The sequence below is a fragment of the Nycticebus coucang genome, chromosome Y (assembly GCF_027406575.1).
Source record: "Nycticebus coucang isolate mNycCou1 chromosome Y, mNycCou1.pri, whole genome shotgun sequence".
In the NCBI taxonomy this organism is placed as follows: domain Eukaryota; kingdom Metazoa; phylum Chordata; class Mammalia; order Primates; family Lorisidae; genus Nycticebus; species Nycticebus coucang.
The window spans coordinates 25,062,429-25,080,348 of record NC_069805.1 but is presented as its reverse complement, the minus strand read 5'-3'; positions in this window follow the sequence as shown (position 1 = coordinate 25,080,348).

Genomic DNA, 17,920 nt, shown 5'->3' with positions numbered 1-17,920 from the left:
TTATCTCCCATTTGTGCCTTATTGATTATTTTGATGGTTGAGATTCCCGGCATTTGGCTCCTACGAAAGTTGAGATTTCATACAGCAGTGTGACTCAGGGTGCATCACAGCTGACATAACTTCATGGAGTCACTTAAGTAGGACACTATTTGCTTTTTTTTTTTTCATTCTTGCAGACAGAGTTTCACTTTGTCACTCTGTGTAGTGCAGTGGCATCACACCTCACAACAAGCTCCTACTCCTGAAGTTAGGCGATTCGTTTGCCTCAGCCTCAGGAGTAGTTGGGCCCACAGCCACCTACCAGAACACCCAGATTTTTTTTTTTTTTGCAGTTTTGCCAGGCCCGTGTTCAAACTCACCACTGTCATTATTTGTAGCCAGTGTCCTACCCACTTTAACACAGGCAATACACCTGGAACACTATTTTAAGGAACAGTTTGAATCCTACCACAAAACATACATTTGAAAGAAGCTTACGAATATACTATGCCTGGCTACAGCCTCTATTTTGTCACAGTTTCACAGGTCTTAAGCATGTCTACATTACTTGAACTATCAGAGTAATTCTGGTCTTTTAGATGATGAAAATCTTGTTGGTTGATTTGTTAGTTTGTCTGTGTATGTGTGTGTGTAGGGGTATATTTGACCTACAGTTTCCTTATATGGCCCAGGCTAGTTTTGCATGGCTTCAGCCTCCATCACGGCAACCTCAAACTCCAGGATTCATTCCTCTTGCCTGAGACTCCCATTTGCCTAGGACTATAGGTGCCTGTTGTAATGCCTAGATGATCTTTCACATTTTAGTAGAGACAGGGTCAGACACTTTGCTCAGTCCATTCTCAGCACACCCTTGTTAAGAACCTCACTCATCTCTGCATGCCAGAGGGCTGGGATTATAGTTGTGAGGCACCAAGTTTGGTCATTTTTTCTTTTGTTGTTTCCATCTGTCCTTCCCTTCCTTTGCCCCTCCCTCAATTTATCCTTCCTTCCTTCCATTGTCTCTGTCTCATTCGCTTGCTCTCTCCATTCCTTTATTTTATTTATTCCTTTCTTTCCTCTATCTTTATCCTCTACACCTTATGGTAAACTTTTCTAGTCGAAAACTAACCAACTTTACAAGTGATCCTGGAATGTGTAGTCTTGAAGTCTATACTTAAAATGGATGAATTGTGGAGTGTGTAAATTATGTCTGAATAGAGTTGTTATTTTGTAATCTACAGGCTGTTAGCTATATGGATTATTGATACAAAGATTCACCAAAACATAAGCCTGGATGAGCACCATAACTCACACTCATAGTATCAGCAATTTTCAGAGGCTGAGGCAGAAAGATCACTGGAAGCTAAGGGGCTGCAAAACAGACTGAGCAACATAGTAAACCCCCACTTGTACAAGAAATAAGTTAAAAACTTCCCTAGCAGTTGTGGCATTGGCCTGTACTCTCAGCTGCTGAAAAGCATAAGCTCAGGATGATCACTTGAGTTTAGTACCTTGCATTTCCTTGAGCTGTTATGTTACAAATGTATTTTTCTGCAGCAAAATTGGAAAAGCAGTATCCAGTCTATAAGAGCAAAAAAAGGAAAAAATCCAGTAACTTACAAAATACATTATACAGGTATCCAAAATGAGATTTATTACCAGGACTTATTATCAGCTTAATATGGGAAAATGAAATAACAGAACACACTACATTAACAAAATCAATAAGGAAAACAACACAGTCGCCTCAAGGGACACAGAAAAAGCTTTTGAAAGAGACAACATATCTTGTTGATAAAATCTTTAAAAAATATTTGATGAGGGGAAGCTCCTATTGCTCAGTGAGAAGGACACTGGCTCCATATACCAAGGGTGGATTGTTCATACTCGGCTCCAGATAAAATTCAATGACAACAATAACAAAAATATCTTAGATACTAAGGAATGTCTTCAGGACTACTAATTGGATTTACAGATGAGTGGATACATATAACATGTTATAGTCACACGATGGAATATTTTTAAATAATCAAAAGGAATGAAGTGCACATCTATGTTTCAATAAGAATGAACCTTAAAATAATTATCATAATGGAACAAGGACACTTACAAGAGATCACACAGTGAATGACTGAAATCAGATGAAAACATCAAGAACAGGTCAATTGTCTGCTAGGAGTAGGGGGTAAGTGGGGGATGGTGGTGGGAAAGTGCAAGTCAATGCTAGAAGGTATTGACATTGTTTGTGTGAAAGGAGCAGACAAAGTTCTAAAATTGATTGTGATAATAGCTGTACAATTGTGTGGGTATACTAAGAAACACAGAATTATATGTATACTTTCAAAGTGTGAACTTCTTATTTCAATGAGGCTACCTGCAGATATTTTCTAAAACTACAGGTGCTCAAAAGGCCCACAGCATAAGAAATAACCCAGTCATGAAAGTACTTGAGAGACAGTCCACCCTATTTCCCTGCTCACACAGGTTACCATGAATTGACATGGAAGGCACATTGTTCCATCCTACCGAAGTTGTAATTTTCTTTTTCCTTCAGACAGGGTCTGATAACTTCCCCCTGGGTAGAATGTCCTAAAGTCGTCATAGCTAACCACAATCTCAATGTCCTGAGTGAACACATCCTATTGCCTCAACCTCCTTAACATCTGCGAGTCCATGTGCTCCACAGCAGTGGCCAGTTACTTTGGACCACCCTATTCTGCCTCACAGGGTGTTAGCATTACAGGTTTCAGTCACCACTCCACACCTTGAATTTGGGATTTTTTCAAACTATGGTTGGTGGCCATCAGTGGTGCTTCATGCCTGTCATCTTGGCAGTTTGGGAGGCCCTGTCAGTTGCATTGTCTGAGTTTCTGAAAGGAAGACCCACATGAGCACTAGTGAGATCCCCATCTCTGAAGAATAAAAAATGGCCAGATGTTCATTTGCCTAGTGTCCCAGCTGAGGGAATAGCTTTGCTTGATGTCAACACTTGAAGTTTGCTCTGAGATATGATACCAGGGCACTCTACTGAGGACAAAACAAAATGAGACTTTGTCACAATATAAATGGCAAAAAACATTGGTAGGTAACTTACCCCTCATTTTTATTTTGACCACAAATCTAGAGTTGAAATTTTTCCCCGAGATTAGATGTCAACTACAGAAATTATTCTCTCATAGGGAAATTGTTTTCTTATAACCTCTACTAGTCAACCCCTTGAATTTTACATAACTCTGACACTCTGATATCCAAGATTCTTATAGTCAGTGGAAAGTGCACACACAATGAATTCTTGTCACAGATCAGGCTTATCCTATACACACTACAATATTCAGAGGATACCTTCCACATCTTCTGTTGAATTCTTCAATCTTAGCCAATATGCCCTTGCTCCAGTCAGTCCAAACCCAGGGACCAGAAATCAATGGATGAAAACTACCCATCAGAACGACTGGCAATACCCTAATAAAGCAGTCACAAACCCACTTGTCCTGACTCATTTTCCCCCCCTGGAGGTGCCACAGTAAATCTACTTCTTTATCTAATCCCATAATCTATCTGTCTCCTGACCTCTCCTTGAACCTCAGCTCTTGGAAACTGTGCCTAGCAAATCTCATAGACAGAGAAGTGATCGTCCATTTTTGCCTCATTGATTCTATTGATAGTTGAGATTCCTGAGACTAGGCTGACACAACAGCTAACACTTTGGACAGCAGTGTGACCCAGGCTGCATCATAGCTGATATAACTGCATGGAGTCATTTAAGTAGGTCTCTCTCTCTCTCTCTCTCTCTCTCTCTCTCTCTCTCTTCCTTTCTTTCCTTATTTCTTTATTTCATTATTTTTCATGAGGTACACACTCACTATGTTGCCAGGCTAGAGTGTCACAGCATCAGACTAGCACACAGCAACATCCAAATCTTGGGATAAAGGGACGTTCTTGCCTCAGCCTCTGGAGTAGTTGGAAATAAATGCAAGGGCTACAGCCCTTGACAAACTTTTCTATATTAGTACAAATTGGGTGTGTGATTGGGTTGAGGGTATCTTGCTGTGCTCAGCATTGTCTCCACCCCCTAAGCTTAGGGGATCAGCCTACCTTGGCCTCCTGCAACAACCAAATATTGCAGTCAGGTGTGGCCAAATTCCTTGAGCTCTATTTAAGAAATGACTATATCAGCTGCTTAAAGTTATGTCCAATACCCAGGCTCCAGTGACACAAAGGGATTATGTCAGGATTGTTTTGCATATACATGGTGGCAGATATCAGAGCAATTATGCCCACAACCCTCTTTTGCTTATCACGTTTCATTAGTGATGAACATGTTTCATTGGTGTACGGAACTTGTGGCCCCCAACAAACTATTATGCTTCCTATGTCAGGCATCCTCAAACTTTTTAAAAAGGGGGCCAATTCACTGTCCCTCAGACCATTGGAGGGCCGGACAATAGTAAAACAAAACAAACAAACAAAAAAACTATGAACAATTCCGATGCACACTGCACATATCTTATTTTGAAATAAATAACAAACGGGAGCAAATACAATTCATACTGCATCATGTGGCGTGCGGGCCACAGTTTGAGGACGCCTGTCCTATGTGGCCAAGAAGCCAAAAGGTTGGACACACCTGGCTGGAGGTCAGGAACGTTGTAAGTTTTAAACGGGCTGATATTTTCCAAGATCAGAAGAAATAACTGCAGGTATGAAGTACACTACTGGACACTTTGCCTAACCAGTTTTATAGAGAGGACCTTCAGTAGGACACCTACCATCCAAACAAGACTATTCTAGAGAAAGAAATAAAATCTCAGGAAAAGGAGAACTAAGAATAGTTTGATGTACCTTTCAGGTCTGTGAAATCACTGTCTGACCTTTGGGCTTGGGTTCTTGGCATGTAACATCCCTGGGCAGCACTATAAACCATACTCTTCCACTTACTTACAAATCCATGATGTGAAAAGGAAAGGAAGGGTTGTTGAATCCCTTGGCCGCATATACAAACTAACTTTTGGAAGCAGGAATTAAGTGTGGACAACAGAACCCCACCCTTTTCTAACAGTTTGAACCCAACAAAAAACCTGGATAGCAACTACTCATGATTAGCAGGAATAAGGTTAAGCATAAACATGGTAACCCAGGGTGACAACCATTGTGATGTCATCTATGGTGAACGTGTAGTGACTTCATCCTCTAATGTCCTGGGTTCCAGCCTCTGGTCAAAGATACTAAATGACCTTTTCTGCTCACTTCAGCTGGTACCCCTCAAGGGTTTGAATCAGGACACTTTTTAGCCCTCCATCAACTGACAGAGAAGTGATCTCCTATTTGTGCCCATTGATTCTATTGATGGTTAAGACTCCTGGCACTAGGCTGACTCAACATTTGACATTTTTTAAAGCAGTGTGACTCAGGCTGCATCACTGCTAACAAAACTTCATGGAGTAAATTTAAGTAGGATGTTAATTTTTTTTTTCTTTCTTAGACACAGAGTTTCACTTTCTCACATGAGGTAGGGTGCCATGGCATCATACCTCTGAACAAGCTCCACTCATGAGCATAGGCGATTCATTTGCCTAAGCCCCCAAGTACCTGGGACTACAGAAACCCACCAAAACATCCTGCTCTTTTTTTTTTTTTTTTTTTTGCCGTTTGCTTGGGCCAGGATCAAACTGATCACCACTGTAATTATATGAGGCCGGCGCCCTACGCACTTTGCCACAGGCAATTCCCCTGAACTCCATTTCAAGAACCTGTTTGACATGTACCCTAAACATCCATTTGAGAGAAGCTTACAAATTTACTATGCCTGGCACCAGCCTCAATTTGGTCATAGTTTCACAGGTTTTAAGCATGTCTACTTTGCTTGAACCATCAAGGTAATTCTTTTCTTTTTAGATGATGAAAATCTTTGCTGGTTGTGTTGTTAGTTTGTCTGTGCATGTGTGTGTGTACGGGTATTTTTTGAGATACGGTTTTTGTATGTGGACCAGGATAGTTTTTCGTGGCCTCAGCCTAGAACATAGCAACCTCAAACTGCAAGATTCAGGCAATCCTTCTGCCTGAGACTTCCATGTGGTTAGGAATACAGGCGCCTGTCACAAGGCGTAGATAATTTTTCTCTTTAATTGGAGACAGGGTCAATTTGCTGCTCAATCCATTCTCAGCACTTGGTTATTCAAGAACTCCACTCATCTCCGCATGCCAGAGGGCTGGGATTATAGGTGTAAGCCACCAAGTTTGGTGATTTTCTATTTCTTTATTTCCCTCCTTCTCTCACTCCCTTCAACCTTTCCTTACCTTATCATTCCTTCCTTCAATTCTCTCTCTCTCATTCACTTGCTCTCTCCATTCCTTTCTTTCCTTCATTCCTTTCTTCTATCTCTCTCATCTACACCTTAATGGAAACTTCTCCAGTAACAATACAAGTGATCCCTGAAAGTGTAGTCTTGAACTCTATACCTGAAATGGATGACTTGTGGAGTGTTTAAATTATATCTGAATAGAGTTGTTATTTTGTAATCTATAGGCTGTTTATCTATGAGAATTATCAAGAAAAACTTTAACCGAAACATGGATGAGCACCGTAGTTCACACCTATGATCTCAGCAATTTCAGAGGCTGAGGCAAAAGGATCACTGGTAGGTAATGGGATTCAGACCAGACTGATCAACATCGTAAGAACCCCTTGTCAAAGAAGTAAGTGCAAACCTTCCGCAGCAGTGGTGGCATGGGACTGTACTCTCAGCTGTTTAGAAGCTTAAACTGAGGAGGATCACTGGAGCTTAGCATCTTGCATTTTTTTGAGCTATGGTGGTAGCAATTTAGTTTTCTGGGGGCATGGGGGAAACGCAGTATTCAATCTTAAAGAGAGATACTGTATAGGTGAGGGAAAACTCTGGTAGCACACAAAATATTTTATACGTGCAACCCAAATGGGATTCATTACCAGGATTGCCAGTCCAGCTCAATAGGAAAAAAATGAACTAATAGAACACACTACATTAATGGACTCAATAAGGAAAACTACAGGTTCATCTCAAGAAACACAGAGAAGGCTTTAGGCAGAGGCAACATATGTTGTTGATAAAATCTTGAAAAAATGTTTGATGAGGGGAGGTGCCCATTGTTCAGTGAGTAGGGCACCAGTCAATGTGCAACCACAACAACGAAATCTTAGATGAGAAGGGAAAGTCTTCGGGATTACTAATGGGATCTACAGATATGTGGATGCATATAACACGCTACCTGCCTTGGTCTACCACAATTCTATGATTAAAAGCATGAGCCAAAAACCCAATTAAATATATATATATATATATTTTTATTTGAGACACTTTCTCACTTTTTTGCCCCTGGTAGAGTGCCCTGGCATCATAGCTCACAGCAACCTCAAAATCTTGGGCTGAAATGATTTTCTTGCCTCAGCCTCCCGAGTAGCTAGGACTACAGATCCCCACCACAACCCTGGCTATAATTTTACTATTGTTTCATTATAAAGACCAACCATCTTTATAAGAACAATGATAGGATGAAATCAATCAGCCTTTTCCAGATATTAACACACCTATCTTCTCCCACACTCAACTGCACATTTGCCTTATATTATGCATAGAGTCACTGAAAACCGATCAGGATGACAAGAATGTAATTGTTGCTTGAAGGAGCTAAGGAAATTTTGCCCCCAAATGTGACTATTTGGTATAAAGAATGCTTCTAATTAAAGATCATTGGAGGCTCATCACCTGGGGCTGAGTGTTTAGTGCACTGGCCACATACACTGGGGCTGGTGGCTTCCAACCCGGTCAGGGCCTGATAATAAACAATCACAACAATAACAAAAAAAGTAAAAACCAGGCAGGTGTTGTGGTAAGCACCTGTAGTCCCAGCTACTGGGAGGCTGAGGAACGAAAATTGCTTAAGTGTTTGAGGTTGCTACAAGCTGTGACACCGTGTACTGTAATGAGTGCAACATAATGAGACTCTGTCTCAAAAAAATTAAATAAATAAATAAGTAAAGAAATAAATCAATATCACTTTAGATGAGAAAGCATTGGAAGGGTCTTTCCTTCTATCTAGTTAAAACCTCACTGACTGGATCAAAATATCTATGGCAGGCAACTGAATTCCTTTTCTCCCACTGAATGCTAGCAGACGTGGACCAAATGATTTACTTATTTTTCTTTTTTTAAATTCAAATTAATATGAGGGTTCAATTTTTAGGCTACATTGTTCTCCCTTCCAAGGTAAAGTTCCATTTGTTAGAAGAGCCCCTTACCCATTTCTACACTCTCAAAAAGTGCACTTTAGGAGAGACCCCACCTCATGAACTTCCTCTTTCTGCTTTACTTCCTACCCACTCCCTCTCCCAGTCGCCCAAACTGGACAATATTATATTAGTGTTTTATTGTTCCTATAAACATGTAATTGTTTATATATTGATTTCATAATAGTATGGAGTGCATTGGATATTTATCTTTACTTTTTTTTTTTTATTGTTGGGGATTCATGGAGGGTACAATAAGGCAGGTTACACTGATTGCAATTGTTAGTTAAAGTCCCTCTTGCAATCATGTCTTGCCCCATAAAGTGTGACACACACTAAGGCCCCACCCCCTTTCCTCCTTCCCTCTTTCTGTTTCCCCCCCCATAACCATAATTGTCATTAATTGTCCTCATATCAAAATTGAGTGCATAGGATTCATGCTTCTCCATTCTTGTGATGCTTTACTAAGAAGAATGTATTTCAACACAATCCAGGTAAATGTAAACAATGTAAATTCTACATCATTTTAACTGCTAAATAATATTCCATGGTATAAATATACCATAGTTGATGGGCACTGAGGTTGCTTCCACAACCTGGCAATTAGGACATGAGCTGCAATCAACATTTGAGTACAAATCTCTTTGTGGTAAAATAATTTTGTTCTTCTAGCTAGATACCCAGTAATGGGATTGCAGGGTCAAATGGAAGCTCTACTTTTAGATCTTTGAGGACTCTCTAGACTTCTTTACCAAAAGGCTGTATTAGTTTTCAATATCACCAGTAGTGTAGAAGTGTTCCCTTCTATCCACACCCACACCAGCATCTGGTGTTTTGGGACTTTGTGATGTGGGCTAATCTTTCTGGGATTAGGTGATATCTTAGAGTGGTTTGATTTTGCATTTCTCTGATGATTAAAGATGATGAGCATTTTTTCATGTGTTTGTTCCTGGCTCAAATCATTTAAAACACAATACTGGTCTCTCTCTGACTTAATTTACAAGTCAACTTGTTTTCCACCATCTATTCATCCCCCTTAGCAAACACTTCCTGCATCTACGCTTTGAATTCTTTCCCCTCCCATCTAAAAGACATCTATAAAATTATCTGACTATCACTGGGACATTGGTTAACCACTCTTGTGGTTCTCCATTAACATGGTATTTGGAAATAAACACTTTTCTCATTAATCTGTCTTAATTGTGAGGTGATCTTTCAGTCAACTTCTGGGGTGAAAAGGGCAAGTTTCCCTTTGTCTTTATGTGGTACCTGCTTCTCCCACCTTCTGAGCCATACATATCCCAACTCCGCTCTCCCCGACCCCCTGTTATAAAGTGGATATATACTGTGCCTCATATAACCTATTTCCAGTTACAATCTCTATCTGTACTGAGTCAAACTGTGTTCCCAAAGTTATGTTCTCAAATTTGGCTCAGAATAAGTTTACCCATGATTTCTTAAAGTTCTAGAGAATTGTTATTTCATCTTTTGGTAGACAGTCTTAAGTATCAATTCATTGAAGTTTCACTGGTATGTGAACTTGTAAACAGTACCGAAAAGATATTTTTGAGCAAGGCTCAGGAAAGCTTTATTTCTGTTGCTTATTCCAGAATATGAATCTCGAGATTACAGATCATGCAGAGAATGTTTAGGTATGTACTTTGAAAATGCACCTTTTATCTTTTGGTCATAAGGCCGGAGGCATTGTATGAGTGTCATGGAATATTCAGTCACATCAGATTGTACTAGAGTAGAATCTGGGGTTGGAAGTGAAATTCCCATGAGGCCGGGTTCAGTGGCTCATGTCTGTAATCCCAGAGCTATGCAAGGCTGATGGAGGACCGCTTGAGCTCAGGAGTTTGAGAACAGCCTGAGCAAGAGTGAGATGCAGCCTCTCCTAAAAATAGAAAAATTGGCTGGATGTGGTGTCGGGAGCCTGTAGTCTAAGCAACTGGGGAGGCTGAGGCAAAAGGATCTCTTGACCGCAAGAATTTGAGATTGCTTTGAGCTATAATGACAACATGGCACTCATAGCTGGGGAAGGGTGAGATTCTGTATCAAAAAAATAATTCACAAATGCACGCGGCAGCCATACCATAGGAGATTGCCATAGGAGAATACCTGTGGATCCTTCAGAGTTTTAGCTTATAGTCAACAGGGCTAATGGAAGTTTTTTGGCGCCTGAGAATTCCAAGGTTTTTTGAAGGATTTTTATAATTATGATATGAAAATTCTATTAATTGTTTCATGAATTTGAACGTGGGAAAAATGAAGGATTTTCTGAATAAATGTAATATACAAAAAGACTTAAAAATAATATTATAAGCAAAATGTATGTTCATTTCTGAATCATAAAATCAAGCAATTAAAAAAATCACCTTCAGCTCTCCAGCAAGGAGAGGCCTCAACTTACCCTAATAGTGGACAATGATTACCAGAATACAGCCTTAGCCCATTTGGAGAAGTCTAAAAATTGCCTTGAGGCTGTGGATCCTGTTCATGACCTACTGTTAATGGAAGATAAGCCACATTCTATAGAGTAATTTTTTTTTGAGACAAACTCTCAATATGTGTGCAAGCTAGAGTGATGTTCCTTCAGTCTAGCCCACAACAACCTCAAATATCTGGGCTTGAGCAATACTCCTGCCTCAACCTCCCAAATATCTGGAACTATAAGCAGGCACCACTTTGCCAGGTTACTTTTTCTATTTTTTTAGTAGAAATGCGGTCATGCTCTTGCTCAGGCTGTTCTCCAGCTCCTAAGATGACGGGATCCTCCCTCTTCATCCTCCTAGAATGTTTGGCTTACAGATATGATCCACCTCACCTGGCCCCCAGAAACATTGTGAACAAAAAGGAACATGGTTTTTGAATCTAGAATCCTGGAAAACATTTTGGCAAACAGTCATTGCGTGAGTCTTTGTGTTGAAACATGAGTATTTTTGTTGTAACTTGAAAAATATTCAACCGTTGAAAGATACTTAATTACCACATTTTCTTTGTATATAACTAACTTTGGAAGTTAAACTTTTAAAATATGTCAAGAATTTTATTATCATCATCATTATTACCAAGTTTGTCACACAAAAGCTCTCTCAAACGTTCGTTTTGTCTTAAAATTTGGAGAATCACAGGACGGAAGGGGCAAAATAAAAGAAAATAATGTAGAAATATACCTACTGTCTTTTCTAGGATTTAGGATCAAATTTTTGTGTTATTGTCTTAATGAGGGCTGCTATAACAAACTACAATCAACTGAGTCATTTATAAACAGAAGAAATTTATTTCTCACAGTTCTGGAGGTTGAGGTTCAAGATTAAGTGCTGGTATGGTTGGTTCAGGTGAAGTTTTCTGGTGTGCATTATGCTGACATATATTGTAATCACATGGCAGAAAGAGGATAAGAGAGTTCTCAGAAGGGGGATCTCTTTAATAAGGGCACATATCCTTGAGGGCTCCAACCACAAGTCCAACTTCCCTATGCCATCATATTGATGTTAGGAGTACAAAATGAAATTTGGGGGTACACAAGCATTCAGTCCACTGCTACTACCAATCGCTGTTTTGGGAATGCCAAATATAGTTTAATATAGGCTAGGCCACGTGGCTAACACCTGTAATACTAGAACTCTGGGAAGCCACGTTCACGGCAGATGGATTTCTTTTTTTTTTTTTTATTGTTGGGGATTCATTGAGGACACATTAAGCCAGTTTACACTGATTTCCTTTGTTAGGTAAAGTCTCTCTTGCAATCCTGTCTTGACCCCAAAGGGTGTGGCACACACCAGGGCCCCACCTCCCTTCCTCCTTCACTCTCTCTACTCTTCCCTTCCCCACCACTCCTTCCTTCTTTCTCTCTCTGCTCTCCCCTTCACCCACCCACACTGTGACCTTAATTGTCATTAATTGTCCTCATATCAAAATTGAGTACATAGGATTCATGCTTCTGATTCTTGTGATGCTTTACTAAGAATAATGTCTTCCACTTCCATCCAGGTTAATGAGAAGGATGTAATAGATTCCTTATTCAGTGTGTCTAAGTCTTTGGTGATTTTGTCTTTAATGTAAAGTCTTCATTTTCTTAATGACTGAATAGTATTCCATGGTGTATATATACCACAGCTTGTTAATCCTTTCCTGGGTTGGTGAGCGTTTAGGCTGTTTCCACATTTTCGCAATTGTACACTGAGTGTAATAAACAGTCTAGTACAAGTGTTCTTATAATAAAAGGATTTTTTTTCTTTCTGGGTAGATGCTCAGTAATGGGACTGCAGGATCAAAAGGGAGGTCTAGCTTGAGTGCTTTGAGGTTTCTCCTTCCAAAAAGGTTGTACTAGTTTGTACTCCCATGAGCAGTGTAATAGTGTTCCCTTCTCTCCACATCCACGCCAGCTTCTGCAGTTTTGAGCTTTTGTGATGTGGGCCATTCCTCGTGGGGTTAATGGTATCTCAGGGTGGTTTTGATTTGCATTTCTCTAATACATAGGGATGATGAACATTTTTCATATGTTTATTAGCCATTCTGTCTTCTTTAGAGAAGGTTTGATTCATGTCTCTTGCCCATTGATATAAGGGATTGTTGGCTTTTTTTCATGTGGATTAATTTGAGTTCTCTATATATGCTAGTTATCAAGCTTTTGTCTGATTCAAAATATGCAAATATCCTTTCCCATTAGGTAGGTTGTCTATTTGCTTTTGTTGTTGTCTCCTTAGCTGTACAGAAGCTTTTCAGTTAAATGAAGTCCCATTTGTTTATGTTTTTGTTGTTGCAATTGCCATGGCAGTCTTCATCATGAAGTCTTTCCCGAGGCCAATATCTTCCAGTGTTATTCCTATCTTTTTTTGAGGATTTTTATTGTTTCATTCCTTAAATTTAAGTCCTTTATCCATCTTGAATCAATTTTCTGAGTCTAGAAAGGTGTGGGTCTAGTTTCAGTCTTTTACATGTGGATATCCAGTTCTCCCAACACCGTTTAATGCATAGGGAGTCTTTCCCCAAGGTATGTTCTTGTTTGTTTTATCAAAGATTACATGGCTCTAAGATGTTATTTTCATTTCCTGCATCTCTATTCAATTCCAAGTGTCTATGTCTCTATTTTTGTGCCAGTACCATGGTGTCTTGACCTCTATGGCTTTGTAGTACAGTCTAAAATTTGGTATGCTGATGCCCCCAGATTTATTTTTATTACTAAGAACTGCCTTAGTTGTAAGGGTTTTTTTCTGATTTCATACAGCATGCACAATCATTTTTATACAAATCTTGAAAGTAAGATGTTGATATTTTAATAGGAAAGGCATTGAATAGGTAGATTGCTTTAGGAAGTATAGACATTTTAACAATGTTGATTCTTCCCAGCCATGAGCATGCTTTGTTTTTCCATTTGTTAATAACTTCTGCTATTTCCTTTCTGAGGATTTCATAATTTTCGTTATAGAGGTCCTTCACCTCCTTCATTAGGTTTATTTCTAGGTATTTCATTTTCTTTGAAACTATGATGAAGGGAGTTGTGTCCTTAATTAGCTTCTCATCTTGACTGTTATCGGCATATACAAAGGCTACTGACTTGTGGACATTGATTTTATATCCTGAAACATTACTGTATTTTTTGATGACTTCTAGGAGTCTTGTGGTTGAGTCTTTGGGATTCTCTAAGTATATGATCATGTTGTCAGCAAAGAGGGAGAGTTTGACCTTCTCTGCTCTCATTTAAATTTTCTTGATTTCCTTGTCTTGCCTAATTGTATTGGCTAGAACTTCCAGCACTATGTTGAATAGTAAAGGTGACAGAGGACAACCTTGTCTGGTTCCAGTTCTAAGAGGAAAAGCTTTCATTTTTACTCCATTCAGTAAAATATTTGCTGTGGGTTTGTCATAGATAGCTTCAATCAGTTTTAGAAATGTGCCACCTATGCCTATACTCTTGAGGGTTCTAATTAGAAAAGGATGCTGGATTTTATCGAATGCTTTTACTGCGTCTATTGAGAGGATCATATGATCTTTATTTTTGCCTCTGTTAATACGATGGATAATATTTATTGACTTGTGCATGTTAAAGCAGCCTTACATCCCTGGGATGAATCCTACTTGATCATGATGTATGACTTTTTTAATGATAATTCATAATATATTGGCTAGGATTTTGTTGAGAATTATTGCATTTATATTCATTAGTGAAATTGGTCAGAAATTCTCATTTTTAGTTGGTTCTTTTCCTGGTTTTGGTATCAGGGATATATTTTCTCCATAGAATGTCTTGGAGAAGATTCCTTCCTATTCAATTTTTTGGAATAATTTCTTCGTGGTGGGAATGAGCTCTTCCTTGAAGGTTTGCTAGAATTCTGGTGTGAAGCCATCTGGACCAGTGCATTTTTTTGGTTGGAAGATTTTTTATTTTTTCTTTAATCTTAGTGCTTTAAATTGGTCTTTTCAGGAGCTCGATTTATTTCTGGCTAAGTGTAGGGAGAGGGTGTGATTCCAAATATTGATCCATTTCCTTCACATTGTCAAATTTCTGGGCATAGAGTTTCTGGTAGTATTCAGAGATGATCTCTTGTATCTCTGTGGGAAAAGTTGCTATTTACCCTTTATCATTTCTGATTGAGGTTACTAGAGATTTTGCTTTTCTGTTTCTAGTTACTCTGGCCAATGGTTTATCTATTTTATTTATTTTTTCAAAAAAACAGCCCCTTGTTTCATTAATTTTCTGAATGATTATTTTGTTTTTAATTTCCTTGATCTCTGATTTGATTTTGGATATTTCTTTTCTTCTACTGGGTTTAGGCTTAGATCGCTCTTCTTTTTCCAATTCCATAAGATGGCTTGTGAGTTTATTGATGCATGCTCTTTCTGTTTTTTGAATGTATACATCTAAAGTGATCAATTTTCATCTCAATACTGCTTTTGCAGTATTTCACTGGTTTTGGTAGCTTGTGTCTGCATTGTTGTTACACTCAAGATAGTTAATGATTTCCTATTTTATTTCTTTCTGCACCCATCTGTTTTTCAACAGAAGGTTGTTTAATTTCTATGCCTTTGTGAGGGGTCGAACATTTTTGTTAGAGTTGAGTTCCACCTTTATTGCCTTATGGTCTGAGAAGATACAAGGTAAAATTTCAATTCTTTTGGTTCTGTTGATATTTGTTTTGTGTCCCAGGATATGAACAATTTTGGAGAAAGTTCCATGGGGTGATAAGAAGAATGTATATTTATCTTTGGGATGGAGTGTTCTATATGTGTCTATCAAGCACAGTTGTTCTAGGGTCTCATGTAAATCTCTTATATCTTTGTTTAATTTCTGTTTATAGGATCTGTCCAGCTCTGTCAGAGGAGTGTTAAATTCCCCTGGTAGTATGGTATTATTGGATATCATATTGCTCAGACTGAGTAAGGTGTGTTTCAAGAATCTGGAAGCATTTAAATTCGGTGCATAAATACTTAGAGTTGAAAGATCTTCTTGTTGTATTTTTTCTTTGACCAATATAAAGTGACCATCTTTGTCTTTTTTGACTGTAGTTGCTTTAAATCCACATGTATTTGAAACTAAGATTGCAACTCCTTATTTCTTTTGAATTCCATTTGCCTTAAAAATTGTCTTCCAACTCTTTTCTCAGAGTTTTTTTTTTCCTTCATTAAATCATAGCTGTGTACATTGATATGATCATGGGGCATCATTCACTAGCTTCACAGACCCTTTGACAAACTTTCATCACACTAGTTAACATAGTCTTCCTGGCATTCTCTCAGTTACTGTGCCAAGACACTTACATTCCACATTTACCAAGTTCCACATATACCCTTTTTTTTTTTTTTGTAGAGACAGAGTCTCACTGTACCGCCCTCGGGTAGAGTGCCATGGTGTCACACTGCTCACAGCAACCTCTAACTCTTGGGCTTACGTGATTCTCTTGCCTCAACCTCCCAAGCAGCTGAGTCAATAGGCCCCCGCCACAACGCCCAGCTATTTTTTTTTTGTTGTTGTTGCAGTTTGGCCGGGGCTGGGTTTGAACCTGCCACCCTCGGCATATGGGGCTGGTGCCCTACTCACTGAGCCACAGGCGTCGCCCACATATACCCTTTTGAAGCCAGGTGTGTTTCTTGCAGACAGAAAATGGATGGTTTGTGGTTTTTAATCCAGTTAGCCTATCTATGTTTCTTCAGTGAGGAATTCGATTCATTAGCATTTATTGAGATAATTGATTAGTTTTGTAGTATTCTATTCATCTTATTTTGTGAGAGTCCATTGCTTAGTTTTATCATTTGCATCATTGTGGAAGTTAGGTTCTGTTTTTTAATTTCTGAGTTCTTACTTTGCTGATCCATTGTGATGGTCAGTGTATAGAACAGGTTGAAGTATTTCCCGTAGAGCTGGTCTTGTTGTGGTGAATTTCCTCAATGTTTGTATATCCGTAAATGATTTGATTTCTCCATCAATTTTAAAGCTTAGCTTAGCACGTATAGAATTCTGGGGAAGAAATTGTTCTGTTAAAGTAGATTAAATGTAAATGACCATTGTCTTCTTGCTTGGACAGTTTCATTAGAGAAGTTGGTAGTCACTCTGTTGGATTTGCCCCTGGAGGTTAACTGGTGCTTACTCCTAGCAGCTTACAGAATCTTTTCTTTTGTCTTGACTTTGGACAGATTCATCACAATGTGTCTTGGAGAAGCTTGGTTAGAGTTTAGGTGACCTGAGGTCCGATATCCCTCTGAAAGCAGTGTGTCAGAATCTTTGGTGATATTCGGGAATTTTTCATTTGTAATATTCTCTAGTATAGGTTCTATAACTCTGGGGTATTCTTCTTCCCCTTCTGGGATTCCTATAACTTGTATGTTGGAATGTTTCATAAAGTACCATAATTCTGCCAGTGAATGTTGTGCTTTCTCTCTCTTTTTTCTGCCTCTTTAATTATTTGAGTTATCTGAAGAACTTGTCCTCTACCTCCGAAATTCTTTCTTCTGCATGGTCTAATCTGTTGCTGATACTTTCCATTGCATCTTTAAGTTCCCTAATTGACTGCTTCAGTTTCTTCCGCTCTGCTATATCCTTTCTATATTCTTCATACGGTTCACCTTTTATTTGATTCTGTTTTTTGTATTTCTTTTTGGTTATTTTCAACTTTATTAGCAGTTTCCTTCATTGTTTCCATCATTTCCTTCATTTTTTCATCATGTGTATTCTAAATTCCCTTTTTGTCATTCCCAATATTTCTTTATAGGTGGAATTCTCTGCAGTAGCTACCTCATTATCCCTTGGAGGAGTTATTCTGGACTGGTTCTTCATGTTGCCAGGAGTTTTCTGCTGATTCTATCTCATGAGTGATTTCTTTTATCTGTTGCTTTGCCCTAATTTTTCTTTCTCTTTCTCTTGCTCTTTAAGTTCCTGTGCTTGTGGACTAAGGTTTCAATGAGTCCTTTTGGTATAGAACCAGAAGGATGAGCAGGTTGAAGAGCAAGAAGGGATAAAAGAAAGAAAAAGAAAGATAGAAAGAAAAGAAAATATAGAAAGGAGAAGGGGTGGGTAAAAAGGACTATTGACAAAAAGAAGAGAGGTATGGAAAGAGGGAGACAGAGCAACAGAGGTGTACAGTAGGGTACTTTGACACAACCTTAAGAATACCCCAACTTCTGGGAGTGCCCGGTTGGGTGGTTTCCTTGAGGTCAGTAGCTCTTTGCTAACATGAT